This window comes from Aquarana catesbeiana, linkage group LG12 (assembly GCF_042186555.1).
Source record: "Aquarana catesbeiana isolate 2022-GZ linkage group LG12, ASM4218655v1, whole genome shotgun sequence".
NCBI lineage: Eukaryota > Metazoa > Chordata > Amphibia > Anura > Ranidae > Aquarana > Aquarana catesbeiana.
Window position 1 is genome coordinate 88,253,138 of NC_133335.1, and position 14,811 is coordinate 88,267,948.

At 41.0% G+C, this 14,811-nt stretch overlaps 1 long non-coding RNA gene across 1 annotated transcript; it reads left to right on the top strand.

Annotated features, from left to right (window-relative positions):
- The first annotated feature begins 234 nt into the window (after nt 1-234).
- LOC141113894 (uncharacterized) lies at nt 235-7,837 on the top strand. Its single transcript, XR_012236827.1, has 3 exons — nt 235-328; nt 2,268-2,383; nt 6,195-7,837. It is a non-coding gene; the product is annotated as an uncharacterized lncRNA (long non-coding RNA).
- The last annotated feature ends 6,974 nt before the right edge of the window (nt 7,838-14,811 follow it).

The window sequence follows — 14,811 nt, forward strand, 5'->3', positions numbered from 1 at the left end:
TGGGAGATCAATCTGTTCAGGACAACCTGCACTCCAATGGGTTTCACTGACCTGGGACACCAGGAATGAGCTTAGTGATGCCCATACATGCCCACTCTTATTGATGACACCTAGGTGGCCTGCTCTCACCACCTCACTTCTTTTATGCCAGTGCTGCTTTGCATATGTACTTTGCTATGTATTCTCACTGAAGCTATTCCTTTTAGAATGTTTGACGGATGCTGAATATGCAGCAGGAAATCAACGTGGAGACATAATTGGTGAAAAGGAGGGAGAGGGCATACGCTGCTGGTATACTAGACAGAATGTGGAATCTGTAGCCCAACAGGTAAGAATTCAGAAGGCTTTAAAAGGTTTATAATAAAAACGATATTTTAATTTGTTTTTGAAAAGATGTAGCTGGGTTTAAATGACCCAATGATGTTTCATATTTCTTGGGTAATCCAAGATGAACTTTATCTTTACTTTAAAGCTCACAGTGTACATTAACTCCCCTGATTTCTATAGAAAAAAATGTCATACTTTACCTTAATGTAATCATACCATTAAAATTAAGCTGTTACTATGACAATTTTTAACTGGTGTCAGGACAGGGGTAGATCACTTTATCATGTAAATGTGATCTACTTGTAGCATGACCCCCTTGAGGATTGCTTGGATTTACCTGCTCATCTGCACCACCATGACCCTGTGAACATTCCAACCCACCTGACACTCTGGGTTCAGACACCTTTGCACCACCTTAAAGTAATAAGTTAAAAAAAATCAGTGAGTTTATATCCTAATAACATTTACTGGAATAACTCAAAGAAAATCTTGTTGCAAAGAGGAGGTAATAGATCCGCTGAGCTTTGGATAACAGTCCTGACTCAGCAGAAGAATCCCTCTACAATAGTGCAATGGAGTACCACTTGAACATGACTTGAAAGGATAAGCAAGAGTTAGGCATAGGCATTAATTCTGGCAAGACTTCTAAAGGGGGAACCCAGGCCGGCCTATTTGACTTTTAATCCTAATGAGAGATCAATCAAACAAGAATGGTGTGAGGGCCCTTTAAGTAGTAATGACAGCAATGTCCCAGTTGCAGACCTGATGGTCTTCGCCGGCAGTCGCAGCTCATTAACTATATCCAATAAGGTGCAGTAACAAGGCAATGGTATTTCTGGGAATGGTTGATGCAACAGGTGTCTATGTACAGTGTTCAAATAGAAGTGTAGTAAAGTGTTTCCCCAGGGTAAAGCTGTCTGTGCACAGTGTCCCAGTGAAGCAACAAAGAAAGGTTTGCAACGGTGGGCAATTGCCCTCTCACCAATGACCAGGCCGACTGTCAAGGTGGTGCTGGATAGATGTTCGATGAACAACAAGCAGCGCTAGGCCCTTCTCGGCTGAATTGGAATATTGTACACCGCGTGGTAGGCCGCAACCTCACCCTCCCTGTACAGTCTTTGGCCTCTTTTCTAGCTTTTCCCAGCAATCTCCCTGATGGTAGCAAAAGTCCCTGGGATATTTAGTCCAGGTCTATAGTCATGCGGAGCAATTGCCATTCTGAGGAATCGCCACACTTTGCAATTGTAGTGCATATTGCTGCATACTTATGACGCTGGTGAAGGTCCTACCAACACATGTCCCAGCAGACCTAGAACCTGTGAAATTACGTGAATGGGCACAGCCTCACTGAAAAGGGTGATTGGCTGGGCATATTAACTACTTTATACTCAGCCTCTATGCAAGCAAGATTCCTAAAGAGTCATGGGTACGTGTCCATAGGCTGGACAGATCTAAAGTCCTATGCAGGGAGCTTTTATCCTCAAGACATCAGGAATGTGAATATAGAAATGGGGAGCAGGCAGTTAATGGACTATATTCTTTCCCTGCAACTTGACAAAAATCAACATGCAGGTAATACAGTACATCGTTTTTATAGACATGCCGTTCATCCCTTGCATTGGCTTAAAAACATTAGTGCCTGGAGTTCAACTTTGTGATTCCAGCTAAATCCATTTGCCATAGGCATTACATGGAACTTTTACCCTGGATGAACACTTTGTTCAGAATACAAAGATCGCAGTAGTATAAAACTCTTTTTAGGCTCCATAACTGCTACAATGGGGAACAGAATGTCTGATTGGGAACTACTGTATGTGCAATTCAGAAAAATGTGTTACTGATGCAAGAAAGCTAAGATATAAACTCTGTGTTGAGTTTGTCCTAGGGAAACATAATATAATAAAAAGCTAACCATTTCTACCCTCTTTATTATACCACAGAATGCACACTGCCTTCTAGAGCTTGGGCTATCCTGTCTCTCTGCTTTGATTCGTGTGGGTATCTATCCCATTATTCTGCACATCCCATTGACTGAGAAGAGTTCCAAAAAACTTAAGTAGGTGACATTTAATACTTACATTATACAAGCTGTAAACAAGACAATAGTCATTAAAGATATAGAAATTCTGTACAATACCATTTAGTTTTAACACTGACCCTAATATTAAAGCTGAATTTCTGGAATTCAGCCACTTTGTAAAATGTTTTGGATTACTAGGGGTTAAGTTGTCACCTTGTGGGCTTATCTCTTAAATTTTGAAATTGGCATTTACTGAGCACTGGGATTATAGCTATCACTATACTTCTGGTGCTCCACACTGGACCTTCTGGTCTTAGCTCCTGCAACTGCAGAGTTGCATGCAGCCGCTGTGCCCGCCCCTCCCTTCCTCTTGCCCTATCACAAAGCACTTTATATTATGTGAACCCATTCACAGCAGTGGGGAGGTGAGAGCAGAGATGCCATGTTTGAGAACACAGAATGTCTCCTTTTAGAGCTCTGAGAGTGTAGCGATAGTTGTACTCCTAGTCTATAAGGCTCGATTCACACCTATGCATTTTTAGTGCTTTTTGCATTTTGCAGATTTGCACTACAGCACATGTCCCATAGGAAACCATATTAAATGGACTGTAGAACAAATCTGCAAAATGCAAAAAGCACTAAAAATGCATAGGTGTGAACCAGGCCTAAGGTGACATGCACCTTGTTGGACTTAACCCATAGTAAACCAGCAGATTTGACAAAGTGGCTGAATTCCTGAAGTTCCACTTTTACAGCTTCAGATTACTTACAAAATCTGTACTCTTACCATTAAAAAGCTGTCCTTGAGCTTTAAGTAAGACTTTTCCTAGACTGAGATGGGGTAAGTCTACTGCACACAGGAGGAAGCATTTCTTCAATCACCTATCCCCTAGTAATCAGACTGTCCGTTGTAACTTTGTAGTAATTATAGGCAGCATAGGGGCAGATCAGTGTCAGACATTTGCGAACAACCTGGAACTGCACAGGCACTGGGATTTCATTTTTTTTGCCATTTACAGTGCCTTGAAAAAGTATTCATACCTCTTGAAATGTTCCACATTTTGTCATGTTACAACCAAAAACGTAAATGTATTTTATTGGGATTTTATGTAAAAGACCAACACAAAGTGGCACATAATTGTGAAGTGAAAGGAAAATGATAAATGGTTTTCTCATTTTTTTTACAAATAAATATGTGAAAAGCGTGGTGTGCATTTGTATTCAGCCCCCCAAGTCAATACTTTGTAGAACCACCTTTCACTGCAATTACAGCTGCAAGTCTTTTTGGGGATGTCTCTACCAGCTTTGCACATCTAGAGAGTGACATTTTTGCCCATTTTTTCTTTGCAAAAGATTGGATGGAGAGCGTCTGTGAACAGCAATTTTCAAGTCTTGCCACAGGTTCTCATTATGATTTAGGTCTGGACGTTGACTGGACCATTCTAACACATGAATATGCTTTGACCTAAACCATTCCATTGTAACTCTGGCTGTGTTTAGGGTCATTGTCCTGCTGGGAGGTGAACCTCCGCCCCGGTCTCAAGTCTTTTGCAAACTCTAACAGGTTTTCTTCTAAGATTGTATTTGGCTCCATCCATCTTCCCATCAACTCTGACCAGCTTCCCTGTCCCTGCTGAAGAAAAGCATCCCCACAACATGATGCTGCCACCACCATGTTTCACAGTGGGGATGGTGTGTTCAAGGTGGTGTGTTAATTTTTCACCACACATAGCATTTTGCTTTTAGGCCAAAAATTAAAATTTAAAATTTTGGTCTCATCTGACCAGAGCACCTTCTTCCACATGCTTGCTGTGTCCCCAACATGGCTTCTCGCAAACTGCAAACGGAACTTCTTATGGTTTTCTTTCAACAATGACTTTCTTCTTGTCACTCTTCCATAAAGGCCAGATTTGTGGAGTGCACGACTAATAGTTGTCCTGTGGACAGATTCTCCCACCTGAGCTGTGGATCTCTGCAGCTCCTCCAGAGTTACCATGGGCCTCTTGGTTGTTTCTCTGAATAATGCTGTCCTTACCCCGGCCTGTCAGTTTACTTGGAAGTGTCTTTGCAGTTGTGCAATTCTCTTTCCATTTTTGGATGATGGATTGAACAGTGCTCCATGAGATGTTCAAAGCTTGGGATATTTTTTTATAACCTAACCCTGCTTTAAACTTCTCCACAACTTTATCTCTGACCTGTCTGGTGTGTTCCTTGGCCTTCATGATGCTGTTTGTTCACTAAGGTTCTCTAACAAACATATGAGGGCTTCACAGAACAGCTGTATTTATACTGAGATTAAATTACACACAGGTGGACTCTATTTTCCAATTAGGTGACTTCTGAAGGCAATTGGTTCCACTAGATTTTAGTTAGGGGTATCAGAGTAAATGAGGCTGAATACAAATGCACGCTACACTTTTCAGATAATTATTTGTAAATAATTTGGAAAACCATTTATCGTTTTCCTTACACTTCAAAACTATGTGTCACGTTGTGTTGGTCTATCACATAAAATCCCAATAACACACATTTACATTTTTAGCTGTAACATGACAAAATGTAGAAAATTTCAAGGGGCATGAATACTTTTTCAAGGCACTGTATAGGATAATAAATGATGACCCTGAATGATTTTTGAACACAGATGAAACCATGCTTATGGAGAGAGAAGCAGATGAATGCATTATCATGGGTATTACTGTGATATGTGTGGGAGGCCATAAATACAAGTCTAAATGACAGACTTATATGGGTCACTCCTGATGCCACTGTCAATCAGAGGTGAAGAGGTATTTTTATACCCCGTACACACGATCGGACATTCCAACAACAAAATCCATGGATTTTTTCCGACAGATGTTGGCTCAAACTTGTCTTGCATACACACGGTCACACAAATGTTGTCGGAAATTCCGAACGTCAAGAGCGCGGTGACGTACAACACATACGATGAGCCGAGAAAAATGAAGTTCAATTGCCAGTGCGGCTCTTCTGCTTGATTCCGAGCATGCGTGAAATTTTGTGCGTCGGAATTGTGTACACACGATCGGAATTTCCGACAACGGATTTTGTTGTCAGAAAATTTGAGATCCAGATCTCAAATTTTGTGTGACGGAAATTCCGATGGAAAATATCCGATGGAGCCTATACACAGTCGGAATTTCCGACAACAAGCTCCCATGGAACATTTTCCGTCAGAAAATCCAACAGTGTGTACGGGGCATTAGAGTGCTTAGTTTCTTCCAGATCTGTGCAGTAATCCAGTGTGAAATTTTGCCTCTGTGCAGGAACTTCCTGTAATAAAGACTGGTCACTGCTGCTTTCTCTCCTTGTACAGGGTGTCTGGTCTTGTATCCGCCCCTTCCTGTAGCTTTCTGCAGGCAGCCTGTAGTGGGAGGGGCCTACTGGGTTCCTCCCACAGCTCTGCTTTCAGCACAGCGGGTAAATAGCTTGGTGATGATGATGCTATCGCTACTTTACATGGTAATATCTGGGTTTGCAAAGGCATTGGCTCGCACAAAGTTGATTTATATCTTTTGTGGCTATTGAGAATTATATTTGGATAAAGTTTTTTTTCCCCATTGCGCAGCTTCAATGCATAATGCTGGAAAAACTGTGTACAGAAAAATACACCTCTTTTTATTAAGTGTTAGGATACAGGAAATGACTATTATTTTCAATACTAGAGTTGATGGTGACGAAAATCATTTTAGTGATTATAAGGAAAGATCTCATTGGATCTGTAAGGAATATTTATAAGATGCTTTCTCAGAGGGATAGAGAACTGAAATATAGATATATACTATAGATGTGAATACATTCTTACATATCTTTCTGCATTGTTTAGAAAAACTCGGCAATGGTGGGGAAAGTGTGAGGACCTGCTACTGGAGTGTGCCCAGAGGGAAGAAGCCGAGCTGGATGCCCTGCCTTGTCTTTATAGAACTGTGGATCCTGACAGCTGGAATGACGCAGAATCTCTACTCTGCAGAGTAAAGAGCGCCATCACTGATGAACAAAAGCGCATTGTCTGGCTGGAGAATCAACCTTGCTGAACTTTCATTTCCGGCACTTTCAACACATTCAGGATTGCACATTATAAACTAGAAGAACAATTGTTTACATGAAATGAGTTCATAGGTCAGTATTTCTGCAGTAAAAATATAGCCTATTTTAAAGGAGACGTCTGTAACCCTTATGATGCTGCAGCTGTACCGCCCTGCTCTAAGACTGAGGCCTGACTGATCACATGACCACTGATCGGTCAGTCTCTGCTCCCAGCGGTGGTCAGTGAATGTAAGCTGCAGGGATTTCCTTCTCCTCTCCCTGCTCCTCCAGGGTTGGCTGGAGTTCTAGGCGGGGGAGGGTGCTGGAGTGGCTGGCTCTGGCACTCTACACACAAATAGGCAGAGCCAGTTGTCATGCCTTCTTGATCATGACATGGTTTTACCTCATCAACCTATTGTGATCATGACTTTGTGTTAGTAAATGTACTTCTATGACCCAAAAGACAAGCATAGCCAAAAAAAAAAAAAAAAAATGACTTTACTTCTCTTTTAGGTCTCAGTGAAAACCATAGGTGTGCGCATCCTATTGCATTAGGGTGTGCACCTCAAAGCTCAAACACATATGCTTATGTGTGCATGTGTATATATACGGAAGGTGTCAGTAGAGCAGTGAATGGTGTCATAAGGGCAGATATTGGTGGTGTCAGTAGGGAAGTTACAATCTTATTTTAATTGTTTTTTTGCAATTTTTTAGGACTTATTTGGAGAAATATCAGGGGCCTAAACATTGGAAATATGCACCACACGGGGTGATTAGGGTGTGCCCAGGCACACCCTTTGCGCACGCCTATGGTGAAAACTATATAAACACATTTAGGGTACAGTAAAAAAGTAAGTGCTTAAAGTCTTACTATTGGTTTGTTTACTGAAGCAGCTCCCATAAATGTTTGGCCTTGTGTTTTGGATCATTGTCATGTTGGAATGTCCAAGTACGTCCCATGCGCAGCTTCCTGGCTGATGAATGCAAATGTTCCTCCAGTATTTTTTGATAACATACTGCATTCATCTTGCCATCAATTTTGACCAAATTTCCTGTGCCTTTGTAGCTCACACACCCCCAAAACAATCAGCGATCCACCTCCGTGTTTCACAGTAGGAATGGTGTACCTTTCATCATAGGCCTTGTTGTCTCCTCTCCAAAATGTAGTGTTTATGGTTGTGGCCAAAAAGCTCAATTTTGGTCTCATCACTCCAAATGACTTTGTGCCAGAAGGTTTGAGGCTGGTCTCTGTGCTGTTTGGCGTATTGTAAGCGTGATACTTTGTGGTATTTGCATAGTAATGGCTTTCTTCATGTTATGGAGTATTTGTAGGCCGCAAATTTGTGTGTGGCTGGCGCCACAAATGAATGAAAAACCCACAAATAACTTCAGGTGAAATACAGAACTCTCTGAAAACATGTGGTGTGGCTGTTTCAAGATGCACAATAAGGAGGGACTTGAAGAAAGAGGTCTTTCAACCAAAATTGTCTTTCTTTAACCCCAAACAAAGTATGTTTACAAATGTCCTGATATTCAAGGGGTTAAAACTACAGCTGTGAACTTGGCATTTGTATTGTTTCTTTCAGCTGGCAGTTGGCTGTCATGTAAAAGTGATCCAGGCAGCTGTAGATCTGCCTAATCATTTTTATAGTAACAAGAAGGTGCCATCATAGACCCCCAATGTCTATCATATAGAGTATCTGTCAACCCCCCATGCTATTATATAGGGGGCTTATTAGCTTCCTTGTGATAGTAATATGAAAAAATTGTAAAAAAATTAAATATAACAAAAAAAAAAAAAGCTCCCCCGGTCACCCCCTACATACACACAATTTCAAACACATGTAGGTCATGCAAGTGTATCTGAGGTATCCATCACAATGAAGGGCAAGAATTCTATGCCTTCCTTCATAGATAATGTATAATTAAAGGTAAAACAGTTTGTTTTGTTTTAGATTGGAGATGGATTAGAACACCTGTCGGTATTTTATTGCTGTCTGAGTCCCCATTAGGGTGATTCCTCCTCTCTATTTCTCCTGTTTACCAGTTATTGAGTTATTGACAGAAAAGTAAAGGGAACATTTTCCAATTGGGGTGTAATTATGGTGGCCTGGGGGCCCCAAAGGATTCTTTTAATTTGCGGGGATTTTCTTTCACTTCCTGTTTTGGCTATGGGACAGGAAATAAAAGTAAATCTCCCCAATGGGACACAGATGGCAAAAAAAAATGTCAGGGGATATTACCTTCCCCTACTCTATCCAAAATGAAAAAAAAAAGATTTGCCTTTAGTTCTACTTTAACTAAAAAAACGTGTACTATTTTTGTGGCCAATGCACAATTTTAAGGCTTAACATGTTTGGTAAATATTTACTTGATGCAACCCTAGCTTTTATATCTTACCAAAAAAATGGGTAATAAACTATTCATTTTTATTATGTTGTTAATTGAAATATAATTGTTTACGGTTTCATGTAAAAAAACTAGATTTTAAAAGGTGTGTGAAAAATGAAAAAATTGGCACTGGCAGAAAAATGTTTAGGATGGGATGTATAGATCTTTATAAATCATTGTTAATTAGGAAACTATTTATATTGTCTTTTGCTAGAATTTGTCCTGTAACATATTGGGGGTTATTTACGAAAGGCAAATCCACTTGAAAGTGCAGTCACTCTAAATCTAAGGGGTAGATCTGAAATGAGTGGAAGCTCTGCTGATTTTATCATCCAATCATGTACAAGCTAAAATGCTGTTTTTTTATTTTCCTTGCATGTTCCCCTTGGATCTACAGCGACTTTACTTCCAAGTGCACTTGCAGTGCAAAGTGAAATAACCCCCAATGTGTTGTTGTATTTACTGTATAAGCATTATTAAAAAAGAAACTTTCCAGTATTGGCCATAGTAAGAGGGCATTTGATTGTGTTATTGACTTTTTTTTTTTTTTTTAACCACCTGAACTCTGGAAGGCTTTACCTCTTTTTATGACCAGGCCATTTTTATATAGCACTTTGCTACTTTAACTGTCAATGGCGTCATCATGCAACACTGTACCCAAATAAAAATGTTATCTTTTTTTGAGACTGATAGAGCTTTTGTTTGGTGGTATTTGATCACCACTGTTTTTTCTTATTACATTAACGAAAAAAATCAGAAAATTTTGAAAACACCCAACATTTTCTACTTTGTTATAAAATACTGTATATCCAATAAAATCAAATTTTGTAATAAATTTAGGCCAAAATGAATTCTGCTACATGTCTTTGGTAAAAAATTCCCAATAAGTGTATATTAATTGGTTTACAGGAAAGTTATAGCATCTACAAACTATGAGATATATTCGAAAATGGATCAATCCTGATGTACTGATGGTCTCTCATTTCTCATTTCTCCTTGTCTGCTCCATGTTGCCCACAAGCTTGCAGTGTGCCCCCCCCCCCGCCCCCACTGTTCCCAGGGCAGGTTCCCCTTCTGCCCCCCTTGTCCTGTATAAAAGTAAAGAAAAAATGATGGTCCCAAGAACATTTTAATCTGTTGGATAGATCATGCAAGTCTTTTTTGTAAATAAATTCCATTTTATTTTACAACATACAAGAGCAGGTACAATGCTTAATAATACATAAGATGGTAGAAGTGCATCTTACCAGGAAAGACCACCCATGATTGGTCCATGATGGCATAGCATAACACACACACATGACAGCTCAAGTATTATATATGACTTCAAATTTGTCTTAAACAAATATAGCTATAGTGGCTATAGCCACCAGCAGTGATTGAACAAAAAAAAATCTGATTGATCGACTTAAAGTGTCTGTAAAGGCACAAGGTTTTTTACCTCCTATGCATGAAGGTAAAAAAACCTGTGTGCAGCACCCCCCCTCCCAATACTTACCTGAGCCCCATCTCAATCCAGCAATGTCTATGATAGCCTTGCCCCTCTGGGGACTCTCACTCCTGATTGGCTTTTGGCCATCTCAGCCAGTGAGATGGCCAAAAGCCATCCATCTCCAATCAGGAGATGGAGAGGGCGAGGCTGAGCCACGGCTCCGTGTGTGAATGGACACACAGAGCCGCAGCTCAGGAGCGTGCCTGCTTGAGTGCCCCCATTGCAAGCTGTTTGCTATGGAGGCACCTGGTAGGAGGGAAGAGCCAGGAGGGCTGGAGGATCGGGGCTGCTCTGTGCAAATCCACTGCACAGAGCAGGTAAGTATAACATGTTTGTTTTTTCGCTTTTTCAATGGTTTCCTGCTAAACCGGACAAATTTCAATCCATCTATGGCCATCTAGAAAGGAGGAGAGATCAAGATAGATTGTTAAATAAAACAAAATCAAATGATTTGTAGTCACAAGTCTTAAACTGCATTTACTTGTAAATCCAAGTGCTTTACTGATAAAATGTGATTTGAATATTTGCAACAGTTTAAAAAGACAATATTTGACATGCTGAATGTCAGCTTGACAAAGAATGTGGTTGTTTGAAACTGTTGCTTTACTGGTAAAATGTGACCTGTATATGTGCACTTCGATTTAAACGTAAAAGCAGTTTGGCAGATTATAAACTACACATCCTATGATTTGTTGTATGGTTGCAGTGAGTATGGAGACTGTTTGATATGGTAGTATGCTAGTTTGACTTTGATTAAAAGTGTAACGCAGGCCATAAATGATGCAATTGCTTGATTGCCCCATCAACACAGTCCGTGCTGATGGGGGAACCTCTCACACTACACTATTGTGTGTTGCCGGCAGAACACAATGATTACGGTTTCAGGCTGAAGCTGGCAGCACTAATTATTTGGGGAAAAACCCAAAAGGCTGGTTGTACACAAGTCAGTTGATAGGTCAACTTGTGTACAACCAGCCAGAACCTACATGGATCAAACCAGCCAGAACCTACATGGATCAAACCAGCCAGAACCTACATGGATCAAACTGGTCCCCATTGAACAGGCTGAACTTTGAGACTTGTGTGGCCAGGTAAACTCACCACATGTGCATAAATGTGTGAGTATGTGTCTGGAGAAGATCGAGAACAAAAGTATCATAGCTCTTTTTTAGGGTGTTGAGGTGGCTCTGAAAAGAGCCATTGTGTTTCTTCTTAGATTGTGATAATCTTCGTGTGCTGAAATGAAAGGCTTCTCATTCAGGCTTTTCTGTAGCTTTAAAGTGGTGTCTTCGGTATCTTCGGTGTCTTCTGGTGCCTTCAGTGTCTTCTGGTGCCTTCGGGTCATTTTCTGTAGGAGGGAAAACATTTTTGTGACTCTCATATTTACATTCTGAACGGTTACACGGGGTGGAAACACTTGACCTTTTTGCTACATCAGGGTTGTTTGTATCCTTTAACCCCATGACAAGAAGTCTGCACATAACAGGCAATTGTCCAATCAATAATGGTTGGGTTTGCAGCCATGGACGCGATCCTGTGTATACAGCAGTCGGTTTAAATCTGCAATCATTGTCTGTAAAGGGAGGACTGAAGCTATCTTAGTCATGTGTGGATGAGGCATTGGAATAATCCCTCTTCCTAGAGAAGGGGGAATTTTAATACTTGCAACCTTTAGGGGTTCTAAAGCCTTAACCATACCTCCCAACATTTTGAGATGGGAATGAGGGACAACTACAAGCAAATGTATGCAGGCATAGGACACGCCCCCTGCCACACCCCCTTAAAGAAGAATTAACCAAAAAAAGTTTAATTAAATCCACAATGGCTTTTTTTTACCACTTCTATTCCTTTATATTGGCTTTTAAAATGTACAAATGCAGCAATTTAGAAATCAGATGAAAGGTTTAGCACTGGGAAACACTTTTTGAAAGATAAAAAGTGCATTTTATATACAACTATAGAGATCAGACCAAAATGAGGGACAAATGAGGAGGAATGAGGGACAGAGGGACATTGCTCCAAATCAGGGACAGTCCCTCGAAAAGAGGGACAGTTGGGAGCTATGCCTTAACTTTTTTTACTTTAATAAATTCCCTGCACTAAGGTAAAAAAATTCCGGCAGTAGTTGCCCCCTCACCCCTTTTTATACCTACCCGAGTCCTCACTCTATCAGCACTGTGCCAGTCTATAGCAGCTCTCTCTCCCCTCTTACAGGATTTACTAAGGTAGCAGGAGCCACTGGCTTCTGCTGTCAGTCAAATCCTGTGTCGAGGGAGTATGAGGCAGGGCCAAGCCCCACTGTGTCTGTGGACTCAGGCAGCGCAGCAGCTTGGGATCGGGGGTGTGAAGAGAAAAGGAGGAGCCAGGGACACTGACAAAAGAAGAGGGTCAGGACCGCTCTGTGGAATTCCATCTCACAGAGAAGGCAAGTATAATATGTGTGCTGTTTAATAAAAATTAAGCTTGCAATCCCTTTAAATCATTAATACTTACGCTATAGGGAGAGGTGGGGCTCTTTCTCTTTATTTAGGAGGTCAACTGTGGTTTACATAGGGAGGTTGTGTCATCCGTAGTCTTCAGATATATATATATATATTATCCCCTTGCCGCCGAGCGTATGCAGATGTGCGGCCTCGGCTTTTGGGGGGTTACACCAGGATGATGCCCACAGCTGCAGGCATCATCCTGGTACCGTTTTTTAGAGCTGGCGATCGGCTTTCCAGGGATAACAACCGATGCGGCTAAAAGCCGCTCGGCTGTTATACCGGAGGAGCGGGAGGGGACGACCCCCCCTCCCGCCGCTCTCAACGGGCCTCCCATCCCACCGGGAGAACCGATCGACAATCCGATGCCTCCGGCGGCTAGGGACAGACTGGAACGAAGCCGGAAAAGGCTTCGTTCCAGTCTCCTGATTGTAAACACGGAAGCGACGTCATGACGTCACTTCACGTTTACTCGGCTGCCAATTGCGCCGATTTAAAAAAAATATACAGTATTCGGAATTACCGAAAACGGCGATTTAAATACTTTGAAGTGCAAAGACCCCTGATCCCTCCATAAAGAGTACCTGTCACCACCTATTACTGTCACAAGGTATGTTTACATTCCTTGTGACAGCAATAAAAGTGATCAATTTTTTTTAAAAAACACAATTTATCAATATTCAAATAAATAAAATAAATAAGAAAGAAAAAAACATTTTAAACTGCCCCCGTCCCCGCGAGCTTGCGCAGCAAAGAAAACGCATACGGAAGTCGCGCCCTCATATGTAAACAGTGTTCAAATCACACATGTGAGTTATCGCCGCGATCATCAGAGCGAGAGCAATAATTCTAGCACTAGACCTTCTCTGTAACTCTAACCTGGTAACTGTAAAAAAAATTTAAAACGTTGCCTATGGAGATTTTTAGGTACCGTAGTTTGTCGCCATTCCACGAGTGCGTGCAATTATAAAGCATGACATGTTTGGTCTCTATTTACTCGGCGTAACATCATCTTTCACATTATACAAAAAAATTTGGCTAACTTTACTGTTTCTTTTTTTTTAAATTCATGAAAATGTCCCTTTTCCCAAAAAGTTGTGTTTAAAACACCGCTGCACAAATACTGTGTGACATAAAATATTGCAACAATTGCCATTTTATTCTCTAGATTCTCTGCTAAAAAATATATATAATGTTTGGGGGCTCTAAGTAATTTACTAGCAAAAAATACAGATTTTAACTTGTAAACACCAAATGTCAAAAATAGGCTTAATCATGAAAGAGTTAAATATATATATATATATATAAATACACACATACAGTATAACTAATTGAATAACTATTTATCACCACCTCATTGGCACAGTTTACATGGGCTACAGCTTGTACAAGGCTGGTGTGAACAGCTATTGATGAAACTCATGTATAACATTTTAAACATTGTTTAAACCACTCGGCATGCTGCATGTAGAATAATTACCATAAGACCCCTTTCACACTGGGGCATTTTTCAGGCGCTTTAGCGTTTAAAAAAAAAAATCACCTGTAATGCGCCTGAAAGAAGCCTCATCTGCAATCCCAATGTGAAAGCCCGCTTTCACATTGCCAGCGCCCAAAAAACGCTTGTAAAGCGCCGCTTAAGATCCCTTTCACACTGGGCGTTTTTCAGGCGTTTTTCGGGCGCTGGCAGTGTGAAAGGGCTCGGCCATCGGCGCACCCATCCCGGTGGCAAAAACACAAAAGCGCTGCAAAGAAGCTGCTTGCAGGACTTTTTTTGATGCCCTGCCAGCGCAGCGCCCCAGTGTAAAAGCACTCGGGCTTTCACATTGGGATTGCAGATGAGGCTTCTTTCAGGCGCTTTTTTTAATGCTAACACGCCTGAAAAACACCCCAGTGTGAAAGGGGTCTAAAAGGGAGCCCTCATTCATTGCTCGCTGGGTGGAGATCCATCCTAGTCACATGGAGGAACCGTCTGTAGTTCTCAGATGCAGAAAAAAAACAAAACACAATTTAACAATTTAAAACTAAAGACTGTATATAAGACCACATGC